At 42.7% G+C, this 19,271-nt stretch overlaps 1 long non-coding RNA gene across 14 annotated transcripts in view; it reads left to right on the forward strand.

Moving 5' to 3' along the window:
* Positions 1-19,271, forward strand: part of LOC102152343 — a 63,876-nt gene that overhangs the window by 12,834 nt on the left and 31,771 nt on the right. For 11 of the 14 annotated variants that reach the window (XR_005382383.1, XR_005382380.1, XR_005382392.1 and 8 more), the window contains 4 exons: positions 3,436-3,618; positions 9,234-9,388; positions 12,899-12,986; positions 13,088-13,971. This is a non-coding gene — a long non-coding RNA (uncharacterized LOC102152343). Of the gene's footprint in view, positions 1-563; positions 3,294-3,435; positions 3,619-9,233; positions 9,389-12,898; positions 12,987-13,087; positions 13,972-19,271 lie in introns of those variants that run through there. The other 3 variants (XR_005382385.1, XR_005382394.1, XR_005382381.1) reach the window with 3 other exon arrangements.

Consider the following 19,271-nt stretch of genomic DNA (forward strand, 5'->3'; position numbering starts at 1 on the left):
ATGAAACCTTGTCATTTGCCAATAACGTGCCAATATAGTAAGTGAAATAGGTCAATCGGAGAAAGATAACTATTATATGATCTCACTCATATCGGCATTTAAGAAACAAAACAGGATCATAGGGGAAGAGAAGAAATAAAACAAGATGAAATCAGAGAGGGAAGCATAACAGACTCTGAGCTACAGGAAACAAACTGAGGATTGCTGGAGGGGAGGTGTGTGGGAGTTAGGGTAACTGGGTGATGGGCATTCAGGAGGGCACATGATGTCATGAGCTCTGGGTGTTATATGAATCACTGAACTCCACCTCTGAAACCAATAATACATATATTAATTAATTAAATTTAAATAAAATAAATTTTTAAAAAAGATATTGAGACTGCAAAGGTAATTAGTAAGAATATCTAGCAGGGAGAATGGATGGGCATCAAGGCAGTTCTAACGACCTCAGAGCCAGAAGGGCTTGCCTGGAGGCCAGAAGCCAGAAGAAATGTTCAGCTATATAGAAATATAAAATTCCCAGCTGGGTTCTCATTCTCTCTCGCAGTAGGGTAGGTCAGACAAAAAAATGTCCCATGAAGGACAAGACTCAGAACAGCTCTAGTGTGGTGTCACAGAGACCCCACCTGTGCTACAGGTGGCAGCCCCACAAAGTGCAATGAAGGGGTACAGAGGGGACCCTGCCATATGTGGCTCCCTCTCTCCTGCCAGGACTGTAGGACATTTTCAATAATGTCAACCACCCATCCTTCCTCTTGAGATGAGTGAAGTGTAGGCAGGAGGAGCTCCTTGTGCTTGCCCAAGAAATACAATAAGAAATCTTAAAAAGGATAAAATCATAGAACCAGTTGAAGTAGAATTAAACAATTAAGGGATGTTTATGGCTGAAATATACCAAGAAGTTTTTGCTTATTTTCTTTTGTTTCTTTGTGTTTCAACTGTTTTTGGACAACCACTCACTAATATAGAATGTCCTCTAGAGCTGAGCCAAGATTATCAATTTGAGACTCCTGGCAATTTCCAAACTCTGATATGGCTCATTGCAAAGTGAAGGCAGGCCTGGGATTTCAATCCTTCCACATATCTAACCCCACCTGGGAATCCTTGGCTCCAAGATTTTCCCAGTTGTCACAGTATGTTGTTTGCTTTTCTCCCTTGGTTATTGTGATTGAGTTTACAGGGAAACAACTGTCTGCCAGACCATCACCTCACCCACCAGACACAGGATTCGCCAACTTTTATCATTGGGACTCAGATTTCATATAATTCAGAGAATCACTGGATTCCAGGATTAGTCAGAAGGACCCCCATCCCCACTCTCAGCCAACTCAGACAACAGAATTCCCAACACAACAGTCAGACCAGCCAAGAATCCAACCTAATGTTCAAGTAGCACCGATGATAGGGATCCTAACTGAAGGCTTGACTATGAAATACTGTGGCCTAGAAATGGCTACAGCTTTGTAAAACCTAAAGAAAATCATGGCAAATCCCTTAAGGGACAAGGACAATGTACTAAGCTAACTTTTGAAGCAATCCAATGCTGTATGAGTGTAACAGACATGCTCAGTAGGAAAAAGTCATATAGACAGATGCAAAGATGTATATATAGAGAAATAGATGATAGGTAGGTAAGGTAGATAGATGATAGATGATGATTGATAGGTAGATAGATGATAGATAGATAGATAGAGAGAGATAGAGATATTTGAGTCTTAACTATGAAAGCCTAGCCAGAGAAATCAGGACAGATAACACGGTGGGGATTAGAATCACAAGGAAACACTATTCCCATACAAGGGAAATTTCCCTCATTTTAATTCTTGAATTACTTAACTCTCACGTTTCTCATTCCCTTGACATGCTCCGTGAGCACTTTGCTGTGAACATGATCTTCACATGGCTGTGGGCAAGCTTTCTGTCACCACTTTTAAGGAGAGGGATTGCAGTTCGCTTCTAGAGTCTTAATAGAAGCAAGTTTAAAATAAATTCATAGCCATAAAGAAATAAAAATGCACACAAGTCAAGCTTAACAAGCACTTTGTAGAAAGGAAGTTATTTTATGAAGAACGTTTGGAACTTGTGAAGGCTTTGAAGGACCTCTGAGCCACTTCCATTGTCTTCCTGAATGCTTTTCATCCTGTTCTTTTGCACTTGGCATAAACCTCCTACTTCTTGATTTAATTTACATTTTTAACTTTTGACACTTGCCTCGCAAATGTGGAGGAACTTTTGAAGAAGAAACCAAAACAGCTGTACAAACGTAAGATATCAGAAAATCAAATGTTTTTTGATAAATATTGATTTAAATGAGGGGAAAGGTGGTAAGGACTGGAAAAGCAGCAACTGATGTATTTATAGGAATTAAATCCGCCCTTATCGGTACAAATGCTTCCGCATTCTGTAAATAGCAGCCCAGAGTGACAACCCTGTGAAAGTCATGCTCTGTCACATGTTCACGGGTGGACTTTGCGATTTTCATTCTATTCCTCTCAAGCCCTTTCGGAGAATATCTCTGAACTCCTAACAGTGTTTGGTGTTTAACGGTCCACTCCTTTAAGCAGCTGGAAGTTTCTTGAATGAAACACAGGAGGCTTTCACTTCTGGAACTCTAAGATCTGGTGAGAGTCCTCAAAAAAGTATGACGCCAGTTGGTACGAATTTCCTCCTGAGAAGTGAAAGATAAACCACATCAAAAAGTTACCGAAGAGCTTCCTGACTCTACTGAGAATGGGTTACCCTAGCCACAGCCGGGGTGAGAGCACAACCCCACCGTCTGTTTTTCCAGCGGGGCAGGGCACATTCAGACCTACTGCAGGCAGAAGCACAGGCCGGGCATAATCCTGTCCCACATAGACGCTATGAACTCAGCCAGTTAAAAAACGTTCAATGTTTAACATGAATTATTATTCTCCTAAAGAATTTTTCTTTGAGAGGGTCTCTGTCCCAGAGGAAGAGATCTGAAACGTGTCCAGATCGAGTCCTTCTTTGACAAAAAATGCAGACGGAGATAGACGTAAGGGTCTCCAGCAACAGGCCTTATCTGAACATTTTCTGGGATTTTCAGACAAAATTTTATGAAAACCAACAGACAAAAACCAGAGTCTTCCTTTGGGGTTTCTGACCCTGGGACCTCACAGAGAAGCTCCACCTGGACGGAGCAACAGTGGATGGAGGGGTCTTCCATGTGAACGCCAGCTTTCTCTCTGCTTCTACTGAATTCATCGGCTGTTTTGCAAGCAAAATCACAAACTCATACAGCAATAAGTTCTTCTAGACATCACCTAGCCCAGGTAATATGTGATCCTATTCTTGGATTGGGGAAGGTCTCTGATAAGGTTTTTGGTCATCCTTAGAAAAGTAAAAGAACAGTCATTTTATTCATGAAGCTGAATTAGAGAAATTCAGTCTTTTTTTTTTTTTTTTACATTACAGTTGACCCTTGGACAACAGAGGATTGGGACACCCATCCCCGGCACAGTTGGAGTCCATGGGTAACTAACTGTTGACTCACCAAAACCTAACTGCTAATAGCCTACAGTTGACCTGTACTGTATCAAAAAAATCCACGTACAAGAGCATCTGTGTATTTCAAACCTGTGTTGTTCAAAGATCAAGGTATATACATTGTTTTTGTTTTTTGGGTTTTTCTTTTTTTGGTGTTAAAATTTTTCATTTGCAGAAATGCTGTGAAATTACAGAATAGGTAATATTTTAATATTCTTGCCTCCCTTTTATAATTTTAGTCATCCCATGTCTCCTTTCTAAAATCTCCACAAAATTATGATAATTTCATTAGGTACCTGCAAATATTTTTTATAAAATAAGTGGGAGGAAATGCAAAATATTATATACACTAGGATAACAACCAGGAAAGACAATACACAAATATGATATGAAACAAAATGGAAACAGGTGCATACAGATGGTATAATTGGGGCAGTGCAAATTTTTTAAATTTCTTTTAATATTCCTACAGATCTTTTAAATTAAAAGAAGTTTCAAATGAATATACATTACTATAATGAGCAAATCAAAACACAAAACAATAAAATTCCCTATCAAGGCATGCACATTTCTCTCTAGAGCCATTGGAGACTGTCTTTCCAAAAATATTCAAATAAATGTTAACTCTTTTATCACTTTCTTAATTTATGCATTATGAGTATTATTATTGTATCCTGTCTAAGTACTAATCCAATTCACATGTCCGTGCTGGGTCCTAAAGAACACTCTAGACCACATTCAAAAACCCTTCTCTGGTAGGGTAATCTTGAATAGGACCAATTTTAAAACCCTCATGGAATTGCTATTAGTTTTATGCCACTACAAGAGTTATAATCCATTTGCTTTCTTATTGCAAGTCTGAAATGTTAACTGGAGAGTATACTTATTACAGAAGATCTGACCTCTTCTTCCTCAATTCCCAATGAAGATTCTGCTTTGGTTCCCCTTAAGACAATCTTCCCATTATACCTACAGTTAACTAGTGAAAAGTATTTAAGAGGGTAGATCTCTATTAAGTGTTCTTAATAATAATAATAATAATAATAATAATAAATGTTCAATGCTTATTACATGAAATCATTTTCCCTATCTGTCCTCCCAACTTCCTTTTGCACATAATTGCAAATGTAATCTCTTCCTGAATCCTCAGTTTTTCCCACCAAATGAATGACATAATTTTTATTATCTTCCTCCCCACTTCTGTCCACTTTTTTTAACTATCAAAAACTATCTATACTATCCAATGTTTTCAACACCAGTAACAGATATTATATGAAGAAAATCATCTTGGGGCACCTGGTTGGCCCAGTCAGTTAAGCATCTGACTCTTGATTTTGGCTCAGGTCATGATCTCAGAGTTGTGAGATAAAGCCCCACATTAGGTTCTGTACTCAGCAAAGAGTCTGCTTAAGTTTATATCTCTCCCTTCCCCCTGCCATTCCCCCCACTTGCTCACACTTACATGCATGCGCGCTCTCTCTCTCTCTAAGCAAAATGAAAAGAAAATCATCTTTGAATGGTCAATATGCCTCCCTGTCATCCAAAAAGATTTTTTTAATGATTTTTTCTTACTTAATGTCTGCTCTGTCCCTGGACTTAGCTATAAATACAATAAATAATAAATATTCTTCTGGAAAAGCAACCATAGGCCATCACATGGCAGACTCACCTGAGACAATCAGGCCCTATTCCCATTACAAACACATTAAAATCCTATGGAAAAGATAACCATCCACACTCATTATCCAGAAAAACAATAAATATAACAGCCAAAAGAGAAAGAAATTCTCAAGATCCAGAATCAAAGACAGATATTAAAGCAAGAGTGGTTAAATGCTAGCTGAAATCACAATAAGCCATAGGAATTTGGGTCACAAATATAGATCCTAAGGACTTTGAGTGGGGTTCTTAGGCCCAAGTAAGAACCAAAGACAAAGTTATGGCCCAGAGGAAGCAGTAGAGTGGGGAATTAGAACCCTCCCTAGGAAGAAAGTTTGTTGTGTGCCTAAAGCCAGATGCAGAAAAAAAAAATCATCTGTGAGAACTCATTTCTATTATCTGTATAGTACATACCAGCATAGGTGAAGAGATAGATAGATAGATAGATAGATAGATAGATAGATAGATAGATAGATGATAGATAGATAGACTGACTCATAATGATCAATACTCTCAGGGCTCTGGCAGAAGTAAACAGAAAACCTACATTGCAGGGACAATTTCACATTTTCACATTTTAGGGTACAGTAAACTTACAAAGAAAAACTAACACCCACTGAAGATGAGATCACAAGCAACGACTACAAAGTACACGAAGAAAAAAATAAAATGAGTAGAGTTTAGTAGATGTGACAAATGTAAAAGGAGGAATTAGCTTCACAAACACTGTGGGAAAAAAATCAAACCAAAAGAGTCCATAAAATGAGTTTAAAATACTTTTTTCAGTAATTACTTTTTGATGAAAAACAGTATAACAGTAAACCAGTAACAGGCAGAGCAATAATAATTGAAGACAATGTAATTAAAATAATTGAATAATAATTGAAATAACTGAAGACACTTACAGAAGTGAAAAACTTGTTAGACAATTTTAAAAATTACTTATTCACAAACGATGAGAAGAATCAGTGAACTACCTAGAAAGAAGTCAAGAGAGGGAGTGAGACATATGGTAAAGGGCATGAAGGCTAGAAAGTGATGTCTAAGCCTATTAGGATTTCCGTAGTAAGTGAGTAGTGAAGACAGGGGATTAAAAAATATTCAAAAGGGATACTTAGGGAGAAATCACAACCAGATTGGAAGAAAGAAATGTGACTGCAGAATAAATTTTTTTTTAAAAAAGAGTCCTGTCCCAAATAAATATAATCAAATCTCCATTTAGCCCTATTGTGACAAGACATGAAAAGACCAAGCATTAAAAGTGGCCAGAGGACATGAGGTGCCTGGGTGGCTCAGTTGGTTAAGCATCTGACTTGTGACTTCAGCTTATGGTCTCATGAGATGTAGGATCTAATCTGTGCTCATCAGAGAGTCTGCTTGAGATCTTCTCCCCCTGCCCTCCACACACACTGTCTCTCACACACACGTTCTCTCTCTATATATAATACTAATTAATAGATAAATAAATCTATCTTTAAAAAAAAAAGTGGCCAGAGGACAGGAAAGAGACTAGCTACAAAGGAGGCAGTGCAAAGGGTACAAGCTTCTCCCCAGTGACAAACCTTCAAAGTGCTGAAGGAGGAGAACTGGTAACCTCAGGTTTGGCCATGCAAAATGATCATTCAAGAGGGAGGGCAAATGGATGAAATATGGAGGTGAAGTCCAAAGAAAGATTTTTCCACTCATATATCTTTCATTAAAGAACTACCAACGTATGTCTGTAGTAACAAGGAAATTAAACCAGAAGGTAAAAACAAATACACTTAAGAACCAAAGGTAAACAAAATCAGTCAGCAATTGAGAGAAGCAGATAAACACTGATACAGTTAGAACAATGGTCTGGGGGATTGGCATGGGGCAGTGGTCACAGGGCAGATGGAAGGAGGGGCTGGGAGTCCAGAGTCTGGGACTGTGTGGGAAGAGGACAGATACAGGGCTGGACTGTTGACTTTGTTGGGTGAGGAATAATCCTAACATGGTAGCAGGAGCCCAAACCTTCCAAAACCTGTAGGCAGGGGGAGGAATTAAAGACATCTGATAAAGTGATTAGAGGAGTAAAAACAGAAAAGCATAGGCACACCTGGGTGGCTCAGTGGTTGAACATCTGCCTTTGGCTCATGTCATGATCCCGGGATCCTGGGATCGAATCTCATATCATGCTCCTGCAGGGAGCTTGCTTCTTACTCTGCCTGTGTCTCTGCCTCTCTCTGTGTATCTCTCATGAATAAATAAATAAAATCTTAAAAAAAAAAGAAAAGCACAGAATAAGTTAACAGTAGTAAAAAATAAATAGATGCTAGAGTAATATTATAAATATACACATGAAACTCACTAGTCAAACAGAAATATTCTCATTTAGGGCACCTTTTAAAACCAGTTGTATTCTGTTTCTGGCAGACTTTTTAAAACATAACCAAACAGAAAAGTTAAAGATAAATGTGTTAAAGAAGATACACCTGGGAGCGCCTGGCTGGCTCAGTTTGTAGAACATGTGTCGAGTTCAAGCCCCAAGTTATGCAGATATTGCACAATAAATAAGTAAACTTAAAAAAAAAAGACACAACTGGTAAACCAAGAAAGCAGCAGCTCGACCACCAACAAAAAGAAAGCTGAAACAATTTTAATTTCAAGAAAAAGTAGATTTTAAGGTGAAATTAATTATTTGGAATAAAGATGTACAATCCGGAATGATAAAAGGAAATAATTCACCAAGAAAATAGAAAAATCCAGAAGCTGCATGCACCAAACAACAAAGCCTCAGAATATATAAGCAAAACATGAATAGAATTATTAAAAAAAAAAAAAACAGAAAGATCTATTATAGGTCACAGAGAGAAATGGTCACTTCCTCCAAAACTGTTAGATCAAACAGCCAAAAAGTCAGTATAGATGACTGAGGATGCCTTGTGCTACTTGACCTGGTGCCTGAGATCTGATGACTGGACCCAAAGCTGAGAACACAGAGTCTGGGACCCCACATTCTGAAGAGAGACATGAATCACTGCGGGCTCGTGTTTAATAGGAAGTGGCTGACATGGCTCCAGGCATGTACAGAGGGGGTGAGGGACAGGTTGAGGATGTGTTTCCTAGAAATGCCACAGGAGACAGCAAGGCTTCAAGCCTCTTGCTTATACAGAGTGGGCTTGGGAATCAGTAGAGCTTCCTATCAGGTGAAGGGGGCACTGAGGGAGCTTGAGCAATCAAGCCAAAGGGGTCTCTCATCCTGGGAACCTGGCAGGTCCCCTGACGTACTCACATGGCTGCCACCCAAACAGCCTGTATCAGACAGACAGAAGCAGCCAGAAAATTCGTTTCACTTATACCTCACCCCACGCATGCTGGACGGCCAGAACCAGACTGGGTAACAACTAATAGAACCATCGTTCCCTCCATATCCCATAAGCAGGAGAGAGGGATGAAATCAGGTAAGAGTCTTTAATTAGACTAGATCCAACTTTTAAATGGCTTGAAGGACACTGGAAAGCTCTTGGGTTTACCCAGGATAGTGAAGATGTAAAGAGAGATGCATCTACAAGGGGATGAAGGCCGAATAATAGTAATAAAAAATAAAAAATAAACCTGCTCAAAGTATCCATTACATACAGATTTGAAAAACACTGATCCAGCTAGATCTAACAGGCATAAAAGAATCCCGCACCAAAGAGAGAGAGAGAGAGAGAGAGAGAGAGAGAACAACAACACTCTTGCTATGCCCACATGGAAGATTTATAAAAATTGACTATGTAGTAGGTCCCAAAGAAATAACCCACAAATGCCAAAGAATGGATATCCACATAGCACGTTCTCTCATCACAAGCCGAATGAAGTTAGAAACAACAAATGGACATCTCAAAAAAAAATGACATTTAAGTAAAAAATAATCAAAAAGATTACGAGTCAAAGAAAATTATGAAACGGTTTAGAACAAAAAATCAGTATATGTATCTATCTATATGTATCGATGTGGATAAATCTCAAAACATAATGTTGGAGGGGAAAGCGCACAGCAGAAGGGTATGTGTGGAATCACAGTATATTCATGTAAAAACCTTTTAACGTGTTTCTAGAGTACACACGCGGAGGAGTGTGCGGTGTGGGGCACATACAGGCAAGCAGAGAGCCCAGGCACGTGAGAAGAAGGAACACACCCACTTCTGGATACTGAATGGAGAAACAAGAGACGGGTCTGGGAAGTGATACAAATGAATCATCCACTCCATTTGTAAGTTGTATTTCTTTCAAAAGAACCTGGAAAAAAAAATATAGCTAAGTGTTAGCATATGTTAAACTTGGTTGTTGAGTACACAGATTGTTTTTGTTGTGGGTTTTGTGTGTGTGTGTGTGACTGGGCTCTTGTGTTTTCAAATACACAGAATTAAAGGAAAGAAAAGCCATTCGAAAACTCAAAGTTATTTTAGCGCAGCTGCTTCTCTCCTTGAGCACTGGCTCCGGTGGGGACAGAGGGGGGTCACAAGGAGGGGACGCAGGGGGGGCCAGCTCACAGGGCTTTTGCGACTGACACGGGAAGTACCAAGTCGGTGCTCAAGCAAAGGATAAGCTGAGGTTTTCCCCACCTGCAAAGGCAGTGCTTCCCAGGAAGGAACGAGAATGGATGTCCTCCTGGATTCCTGGGAGTCAGACCCACACTCAGATTTTATTTATTTATTCATGGGAGACATACAGAGAGAGAGGCAGAGACACAGGCAGAGACAGAAGCAGGCTCCCTGCAGGGAGCCCGATGTGGGACTCCATCCGGGGACCCTGGGGTCACACCCTGGGCCGAAGCAGACGCTCAACCGCTGAGCCACCCGGGCGTCCCGACAATAAACTTTTGATCAGATCCGAACAGGGGTATGAGAAAGGAAACCCAGGATTGACACCGCCTTCCAGTGACCACATGAGAGGTGCAGGGTGGCTCCCAGGCCTCTCCTCATCTGTGATGCCCCCACAAGCTGGAGGAAGCCAACAGGAGGCGCACAGTGGGCCAGAAAACTATTCCCCAGGAGGGAGGAGGGAAGCTCTAGGGTAAGATCACTCAAATGACAGAGGTTCCCCGTCACCGCTTCCCCACTGTACTACCCCAAACTGCCCCAAACAGAAGCCCCTCCCCTCCCCCCCCCCGGCCTCGAAATCAGGGGAGATGTGACACAGGTGTCAATCCCTGCAAAGCACCAGCTCCATCCTTGTCCTCTCCCATCTCCTGCCATCCATGCAGACCCATCCGGAACATCGGATACCCTGCCACCACCCACCCGAGGGCAGCCTCCCTCGTCCAGGCCACACTCCCATCTCATCAGGACCACCCCATGGCATCCTGCATCCGGCATCCCTACCTCAACCCTGGACATCACTGTCCACATGGGAACCACCATAACCTAGTAAAAACCCTCCAGGGTATCCCATCGCTGCTCCTCAAAGCCCTCCGCTCCTGGGCTTCCCATCTCACACTGATTAAGAACCAGATTTGACCATTTGGTTCAAGAGCCAACGGCATGTATGTGATACACAGAGAATGTCTATTATATATGCCACATATTATATAATATAATAATAAATATAATTTATTTTTTAAGATTTTTTTTTTAATTTATTCATGAGAGACACACAGAGAGAGAGTCAGAGACACAGGCAGAGGGAGAAGCAGGCTCCATGCAGGAAGCCCAATGCGGGACTCAATCCCAGGACCCCAGGAACATGTCCTGGGCCAAAGGCAGATGCTCAACCGCTGAGCCACCCGGGCGTCCTTAAAATAATTTTTAAAAAGAGCCAGATTTGCCCCTGTTCTTACAGTGGCCTGTCAGCCCCCTTGTGCCTTTGTGATGGGCTCCCCTGTTTCTCTGACCTCATCTCCACTCTGCCCACACCGGCTTCTCACCACCCTGCAAATTTGGGAGGCCCTGGTTGTTCCCTCCTTCTGGAATCTTCTTCCCCCAGATAGCTGGTGGCTTCCCCCACCTCCTACAGCCTTCCTCAAAAAGGCGCTCCTGCCGCTACCAGTCACTCCATAAAATCCTAACCCCTAAGGTTCACTATCTGCTATTCCCACTTCATTTTTCTTCTTAGTACTTGCTTCCACCCAGTGGGGCGTTTCCAGTTTGTCCTATTTTTTGACTGTCCTCCCCATCCCACCCCCAGGGGGGATAGTGGTTGGCAAGTAATAGGTATCTGTCAACTGAATTATGAAAGTCTGTGACAAAACAGAAGGGGGAAGGGTCCGCTTTTGTTTCCTGGTTGAAATTCGTGCTAGGCAGGAACAAAACGGGTCCTATTCTAATCTTCTTTTCTCAAGTCCAAATGCTAATGGCTTTGATTTTTGAATAAACTAAATTTAGTCAGAGACATTTTTTTTATAAATTTATTTTTTATTGGTGTTCAATTTGCCAACATATAGAATAACACCCAGTGCTCATCCCATCAAATGCCCACCTCAGTGCCTGTCACCCAGTCACCCCCACCCCCCGCCCACCTCCCCTTCCACCACCCCTAGTTCGTTTCCCAGAGTTAGGAGTCTCTCATGTTCTTTCTTCCTTTCTGATATTTCCCACTCATTTTTTCTAGTCAGAGACATATTAAATCATTTTTCTCAAGTAAGTTATACGTACTCCAGCTCATAAATAGGAGGAAGAATGTGGGTGACATTTCCAACACTTGGCAAAAGCCAGCCAAGGAAAGAACATATAGGAAGATGTCCTGAAGCTCTAGCAATGTCTTGCACACGAAGGATTCCATCTTGCAAAATTACAGCCACGAAATGCTTAGAAAAGTTTAAAATACTATTTAAATAGGATCTGAAAAGCTTTCTCAAAAAGAGTTTGTGGAAACATGATTGATTTGGATGCCTTTTCTCTTTTTTTTTTTTTTCTTTTTCTTTTAGAAATAAAATAATAGGAGTAGCTTTCTGGTTAAAGCATATGAGTAAAAAATTGAGATCTTATTTGGTTTAAGAATATTTTCCAGTTTGTATCATTATACATGGTGCCTTCTCTGTAATATGCCTACTTTTTTAAAAGGCTAAAATCACATGTAGTGGGCAGATTCCATTTACACCAAGAACATCTGCACTTATTAAACCCTGTATGTCCCTTTTGAAAATGGTCCTTTGCCTTCCTACATCTTCCATTTCAACCGAATTATTTAAATCCTCATGAATAAACAGATGAAGAAAAGAAATACAGTGAGTAGGCGTCTATTTAGAGTTAATTTCTTGGACATTTCTAAGCAGCAGGTGACCTCTGAACATGCTGACCATTCGTCTAACAGCGGAGGGCCCCCAAAATCCTAATTCACCCTCAATGGTTTGCTGGTTCTTATCTGCATAAACACCATGTTCATCTCGTCAACTGCATTCCAAGCACACAGGAGGGCTGGTGTGGTAGCAACACTGTCTGGACGTGTCCATCCAGGGCACCCTAGACGCCAATCACCTTACTTAACACTATTTAGTAAACTCACAAATGAGACTGAGCCATTCACTGCCATGGGCTTAAGACGATCACAGGCCTCTAGTTAGATTTAGTTTCCAAAATAAAAATTAGCACTAGCAACTTCTTTTCAGCCTATTGTTGATGCAGTGATAAGAACAGGAAATCCGATGGTCTCACCATCATCAGAGTTATTGCATAAATTTATTGCTTGGGAGCCAGTTAGTAAAGCATGCCACGTGACCACATTCCATGGCAGTGAAAAGCTGTCCTTGCGGAAAGCACAACTCCCCTTCCTTTCCTGTTTGCAGTGGGTTGCTGGTCACTTTCTGGAGAGCGTAAGAATCCTCCCCCAAGTAGCTCTGTCCCCAAAGCACTGACATCAGCAAACACCAGCAGGTAATGTACCGCAGACTGGTCGTCTTCTTGTTCACCATACAGCCTGGCAGGCAAGAACATCACTTTGTTTTCCTCTCTCTCTGGTCCATTCCCACCAACAGTCACCACAGTGGACAAATGGCTGGCCTGGTTGAAGCAGTGAGAGTGACAAATGACCCTGAAGTCGCTACATTCCTTCTCATCAAAATGGCAGAGAAGGAGCTCTACATGTGCAGTTCGCTCCCAAAAGAGGAGAAATGATCTGTCTAGAAGGGGAGCCCATCCACACCCAACAACAGGCTTGGGTTCACCAACATGGCCAGCCCTTCTAAGCTCTGCCGACCAAGCTTCCTCAGGACACAAGATCAACTCAGAACCCCGATATCTTCATCACTTGTTCCTGCCCTCTGGGTCAAGGTGTTTTAGAAACACAGAACCATGGGCTTTTGGAGCCACTCAGGACTTTGGAGCTCACCCCATTCTGTTCATCGGAGAAAGGAGGAAACTAAGCAAACTTTTCCTCAAAAAATCCCTGAGGCATTTTTCCCTCTGGTTTTATAAGCAATGGAAGAGGACCAGCTAGAAGTGCCTACACTCAGAGCCCAAAGCCCACCTTCCTTTCTGGCACCCTCCTCCCTCTCCAAAGTAGTACTACACAACTGATATGTAGAAGGAACAGCTTTGACCCTTTTCCATGGGTCCATAGAAGGAATGTGACATAAAAGCATGGGTGCCTTGGCCAAGAAGATGTAGGCAGACATCTACTCTGGAATTCTGGGAAAATTTTACCCTCCTAAAATAAGCCCCGCCTGTCCATTGTGACATCATCCTTATTGCATCAAAATCAGATGCGAGGTTGCAGGTGGGCAGCCATCTCAGGACCAATCAGATGAAACCAGCTTCGAAGGTGGCAGAGCAGGAGCTAGAAGGGGTCTGGGTCCAGGACTACTCCTGTCCACACTGCTCCTTATGCAAGACACACACTCTGGGGGAGACAGGCTGACCAGTAAGTAGGAGAAAAAACACAGAGTATGCCCAGCTTGGCCCCAGAAGAGTGTCTTTTGGTTGGGGAACCAGCCTGCCCAAAGGCATTAACCTGGTCTACCATATGCTAAGATTCCTGGGACAGGGTCTCTCCGGGGGAGGCCTGAGGTTGTCCACCTCGGCCTATGACTAATGGGTAAGTGTGTATCAGAGGTGACAGACACATCAGCAAACATATTGCTTATTTATTAAGGCAGGGATTACATCCCAGCCTAGCAAGTGGGTTTTCAGAGCTGGCATTACTCAGCATAACAAGAAGCAGAGACACCCAGAAGTCGCAGGTATGCACTTAATTTCGTACTTTACTAAAACAGCTGACAGAGTTTCACTGACAATACCGGTGCTTCCCACACACCTACCTCCGCCTCGTCAACAGATAAAATGTCAGCCATGTAAATTAAACAGGTGATAAATGATCTAACTGAATGTAATGATTATCTGAGCAAAATATCCTGATTGACTTGTCACAGAGCCTACAAGTCTTCTGGTTCCTATCCCAAGGGTGTAGCCACTCTACGTGTGGAAGGCACCTGTTCAAAATGCAGTAGAGTCCAACTCTGGCTCTGACATTTACTGCCTGTCGAGACCTTTATGATGCTCATAATGGCCCCAAGCCTCAGTTTCCTGGTGAACAGAAGCCACCTCAAAGGTAGCTGTAAAAATACTGAGACAAGGTCTGTAAAGCACCCAGCATGTAGAAAGCCAGGTAAGGAAATATATATTAATAATGCTATGAAATCATAATGTTCACACCAAATGATGGCTGATAATTAGAATTATCTGTGCTGCCTTCTTTCTTTGGGAAAAAAGTCCCAATTTATAAGGACTGCCAATTTCTATGGTGCAAATGTGCCCACTGTGGCCAACTTCCAGCCACCAGTGAGATGTCACTGAATGTGGAGTTGGGAAGATGTGCATACAGTCAGCAATCATGAGCTGGAAAGAGCTAGCAACAGCTCGCTGCTGGCTTGAGCATAGTGGCCACACTCATGCAGCTTCTCCTGTGTATGGCTTATACCTGCCACACAGTCGGCACTAAGAAACAGTTAATGGATGAATGAATGATTGACTAATAAGGTACTAAGCTATTTTCATCTCTTAATAATTCGGCATACATTTGAACTGAGACTTAGAAAACAAAGTTTTGATGAATACTAACTAAATCAGGAGGGAATACCTTAAGGGCATAGGCGGGGGGCACAGCCAGAGCAAAGAGGCTGCTCTCCTATTATCCAGCACCACCCTAGGGACACAGCACATGGTCAATAAACATCTGCTCAATTGGATGGAACCAAAGGAGGCTCCAGAAAGAAATGAGCTGTAAGTTGGCTTGGGAAACACGCAAACTATAGGAGATGTATTAGGCTTCTCCAGAGACACAGGATGTGTGTGTGTGCATGTGTGTGTGTGTGTGTGTGTGTGTGTCTAAAGAAATTTACTATAAGAAATTGGCTCACATGATTATAGAGGCTGAGAAGTCCCAAGATCTGCAAGCTGGGGAACTAGGGAAGCAGGCAGCATAAGTTCCAACCCAAAAGCAGGCAGTCTTGAAACCCCCAAAAACGTTCATGTCTCAATTCAAGTGTAAAGGCAGGGAAAGACTAAGCTCAAGGCAGTCGAGCCGGGGAAGTTTCCTATTACTCATGGGGGGCGGGGGGGGGTCAGGCTTATTGTTCTATTCAGGCCTTCGACTGATAGAATGAGGCCCACCCTCATCAGGTGAGCAGCTTTACTCAGGTAAAGGGTTCCTTTCGTCCAGGAACACCCTCACAGTGTTGAGGCGCCTGTCCTCTCCTCCCTCATTTATATTGTAAGTGCTGCCTTGAGGAAACACAGCCTAAGATGCTGCTCAGTTAATGGAGGTGACTCTTTATCTTAAATCCAGTTCAGCTTCAATTTCTGAAATTTCCTAACCACCAAAAGGTTCTAAAAAAGCCACTATGCAATGCACCAGCAAACTCCCCGGGGATCCCCAAAGGAAGCGACGTGATGTTCCTCTCAGCAAAAGTCAAGCTGTGCGTCAAAATTTATTGACAGAGACAGCACTTCGTGAACCCCCCTGCCTGAATTTCCAGCAAAAAGACCTAAAGCATCGAGTCCCATTCTGCTTCTCCAAATCCACCTGTGAGTGACCTCCACCTGGGGATGACACAGTCTCATTAACAACACTGTGGTAAATGTCATCTACTCCCTCGTGAATTTTGGCAGAGATGACCGACCTCACATTCTTCCCCTTCTAAGATTCAGTGGTACCATAAATACGTCTAAAACAGATAAGGTTTCATAAAAATTCCTCTGCAAAGAGTTGCTTATGAGGGACCACAGGCCCTCCTTGCCTCTGGCACGGAGTCCATGTCCTTTTGCAGCCCTTGCTCCAGCCACAGCAGATCTGGAATGGACATCTAAGGAGGGTCCCTCAAACCAGCCTGTGCTCAGCCTCCCCTCAGACCAAAGGGGAAGGACAGACCACTACTCCGAGCTGGGAATCCCCTACACGTTGCAGTCCCCGGCTGACATTTGAGGAGGAACATTTTGTTGGATAAGTGTAGATTTTTCTTTAAAAGCATACCCACACCTTCATTTTTAATGCTCAACGGATTTTCAAAAGAACAAATAAATGTAGCAAGTATACACTTTAACCTCCTTTTCCACCAATTCCCCTCCTGATAATGTTCACTGAACTAATTCCCCTCCTGATAATGTTCATCGAACAAGAGATAGAGACGGTGCAAGTCCTGCACTCATTTCTTTCTTTTTTAAGATTTTATTTATAAGGAATCTCTATGCCTAACGTGGGGCTCGAACTCATGATCCTGAGATCAAGAGTCGTAGGCTCCACCAACTGAGCCAGCCAGGGACCCCATACCCATTTCTACTGCACTTAGTCACCGGGAAAGCTTCTATTTCATGCAGGCAATGCGGAGATTTGTTGCTTCCTAGAGTTTGCCGAGAGTCAGCTGCTGAGGGAGTCCAGGGAGATGCCCCTGTCCAGAGCAGAGTAGGGATAGTGAGAAAGGAAGGCCCTGATTGCACCCTGTATGGACACCATCCATGGCAGCAGGCAGAGGGGAGGGATACCAGTGGCATGGAGTCAGCCCAGAGACATGGTAGGAAGAAAAAAGGGAAGTAGACCTGAGGCCACCTATGCTGGGCACAACTTTCGCTTCCTTGTCGATATGGACAGAGGATAGTCTTCTAGAGAGAAGACAGAGGCTTCTAGAACATCACTAGTGAGACTAGAAAGGATAAGGACACATAAAATGAAGGCAAAGCCATTGGGGGAAACCCCCTGCAACAACCCAGCCCCAACCAGAAGCTGGAAGTAAGACCCCGCCTCGTGGGAGTTGCCTTGAGTCGTGAAAGTGACCTTGCAGCCTTTGCAAAAACAGGGCAGGAAGACGATGTGAGAATAAACAGATTAATTCAGGAGAAGGTAAGAATGGAAAGCAGCAAACGTCGGAATCATAAACTGGCAGAAGCATGCATGTCCCTTAAAATCACAGCTGATGATGAAAAAGTAACATAGTTGGATCGCCAAAAAGTCACTTAGATCTGATTGAATCTAAGAGACAATCCTTGGCCCCAAAGCAAGAGGCTTAGTTAGTGACATTTTAAATCACCATAAATATAAGGTGGGCAAGAACGAGCAAGTTCTCGGGGCACCCTGGTGGCTCAGTGGTTGGGCGTCTGGCTTTGGCTCAGGTTGTGATCCTGGAGTCCTGGGATCAAGTTCCGCATCAGGCTCCCTCTGCGTATCTCTCATAAATAAATAAAATCTTAAAGAAAGAAGGAAGGAAGGAAGGAAGGAAAGAAAGGAAGGAAAGGAAGAAAGGAAGGAAGGAAAGAAAGGAAGGAAGGAAGAAGGAAGGAAGGAAGGAAGGAAGGAAGGAAGGAAGGAAGAAGAAAGAAAGAAAGAAAGAAAGAAAGAAAGAAAGAAAGAAAGAAAGAAAGAAAGAAAGAAAGAAGCAGCAAGTTCTCTCATTTTGGGACAAAAAAAAAGAAAAGAAAAGAAAAAAGGAAAAAAAAGGAAAAGAAAAGAAAAGAAAAAAGAACAAAAAGTCTTAAAAACATAACAATAAAATGGATAATACTGAGCCCTTCAGAAAATTCTTCCAATAAAGGGCAATGGTCTATTGGGGATGTAGCTTTGCTGTCACCAGCACACAAAAACAGCGCCTTCTCCGCAGCAGGATGATACTCAGGACCACCCAGCACTGCCTTCCCCTGAAAAATCAGAGTACGTGGAGATTAAGGTGGACTGATGAACTGAAGTGCATTCTGGTTCCCCCCTGCCACTCACCAGCAGCGTGACGCTGGCCAAGTTATAATTCTGTGCCTTATGTTTACAACTATAAAATGAGAATTAAATCATACTTGGCCCCCAGGGGCCTGGGACAATCAAGTGGATCACTATGCATTAGCCCAACCCAGCTCCGAAAATTTAGCCAGCACTTAATAACTCAAGGGCAGTATCTGAAGAAGGCACTGAGAAGGACCCTACAATATTAAGAAGATGTAATTCAACAAGGGCCATGCAGACCACTCGGTCTGCTAGATATTCCAAATCAAATCAAATTCAGGCTTTGTGATCTGTTGCCATCCTCTCCCCTGGCTCCTTCCAGGACGGCATCAGTGACGGACCAGGCCCTTTCCCATTCCCCAGGCAGCCCAGATGCTAGGCTGAAGGTATTTCAAGGGCTCTGGCTTCATGAGCCAAAGGGATCTGGAACTGTGGCCACATACCTGGTGTCCAGGGAGCCAGAGAAGAGCCTTGGCCACTTATAAACGACCTCTCCAAGATGTGGCATTTCTTTGTTCTCTCCTCCCTCCCCCCACTCCCTCTCCCACTTAATCTCCCTGCAATGCTAGCCTACTTCACTACCTTTACAGTTCACTAAAACTGTGACCCTTAGTCTTCCATGTAAAGAAAAAAATGGTGCATGAGATCTCCTGGCAAACCTAAGAGCATCACTTTTCCGAGATTCTAGCTAATGGGGACAGCTCAGGAGGCCCTACATGATGTACCAGGTGAATCTATTATATTTCAATCTACATTGCCTGACACAGTTTATGGGACCAGAATTTATTACCAGCCTTATGGCTTCATAAATTAGCTAGTCAAGCTATTGTCCCATCTCCGTGCGCTGTTTTAGCCATGAATTTATGGTATTCTGGCTTAAAGTAGCATCATTGCCATCACTTCCCAGTACTGGGAGCATTAATTTTATCCTGAGATATAATTCATCACGGTTATTATGAGAA

Source organism: Canis lupus, chromosome 31, assembly GCF_011100685.1.
Source record: "Canis lupus familiaris isolate Mischka breed German Shepherd chromosome 31, alternate assembly UU_Cfam_GSD_1.0, whole genome shotgun sequence".
NCBI classification, from domain to species: Eukaryota; Metazoa; Chordata; class Mammalia; order Carnivora; family Canidae; genus Canis; species Canis lupus.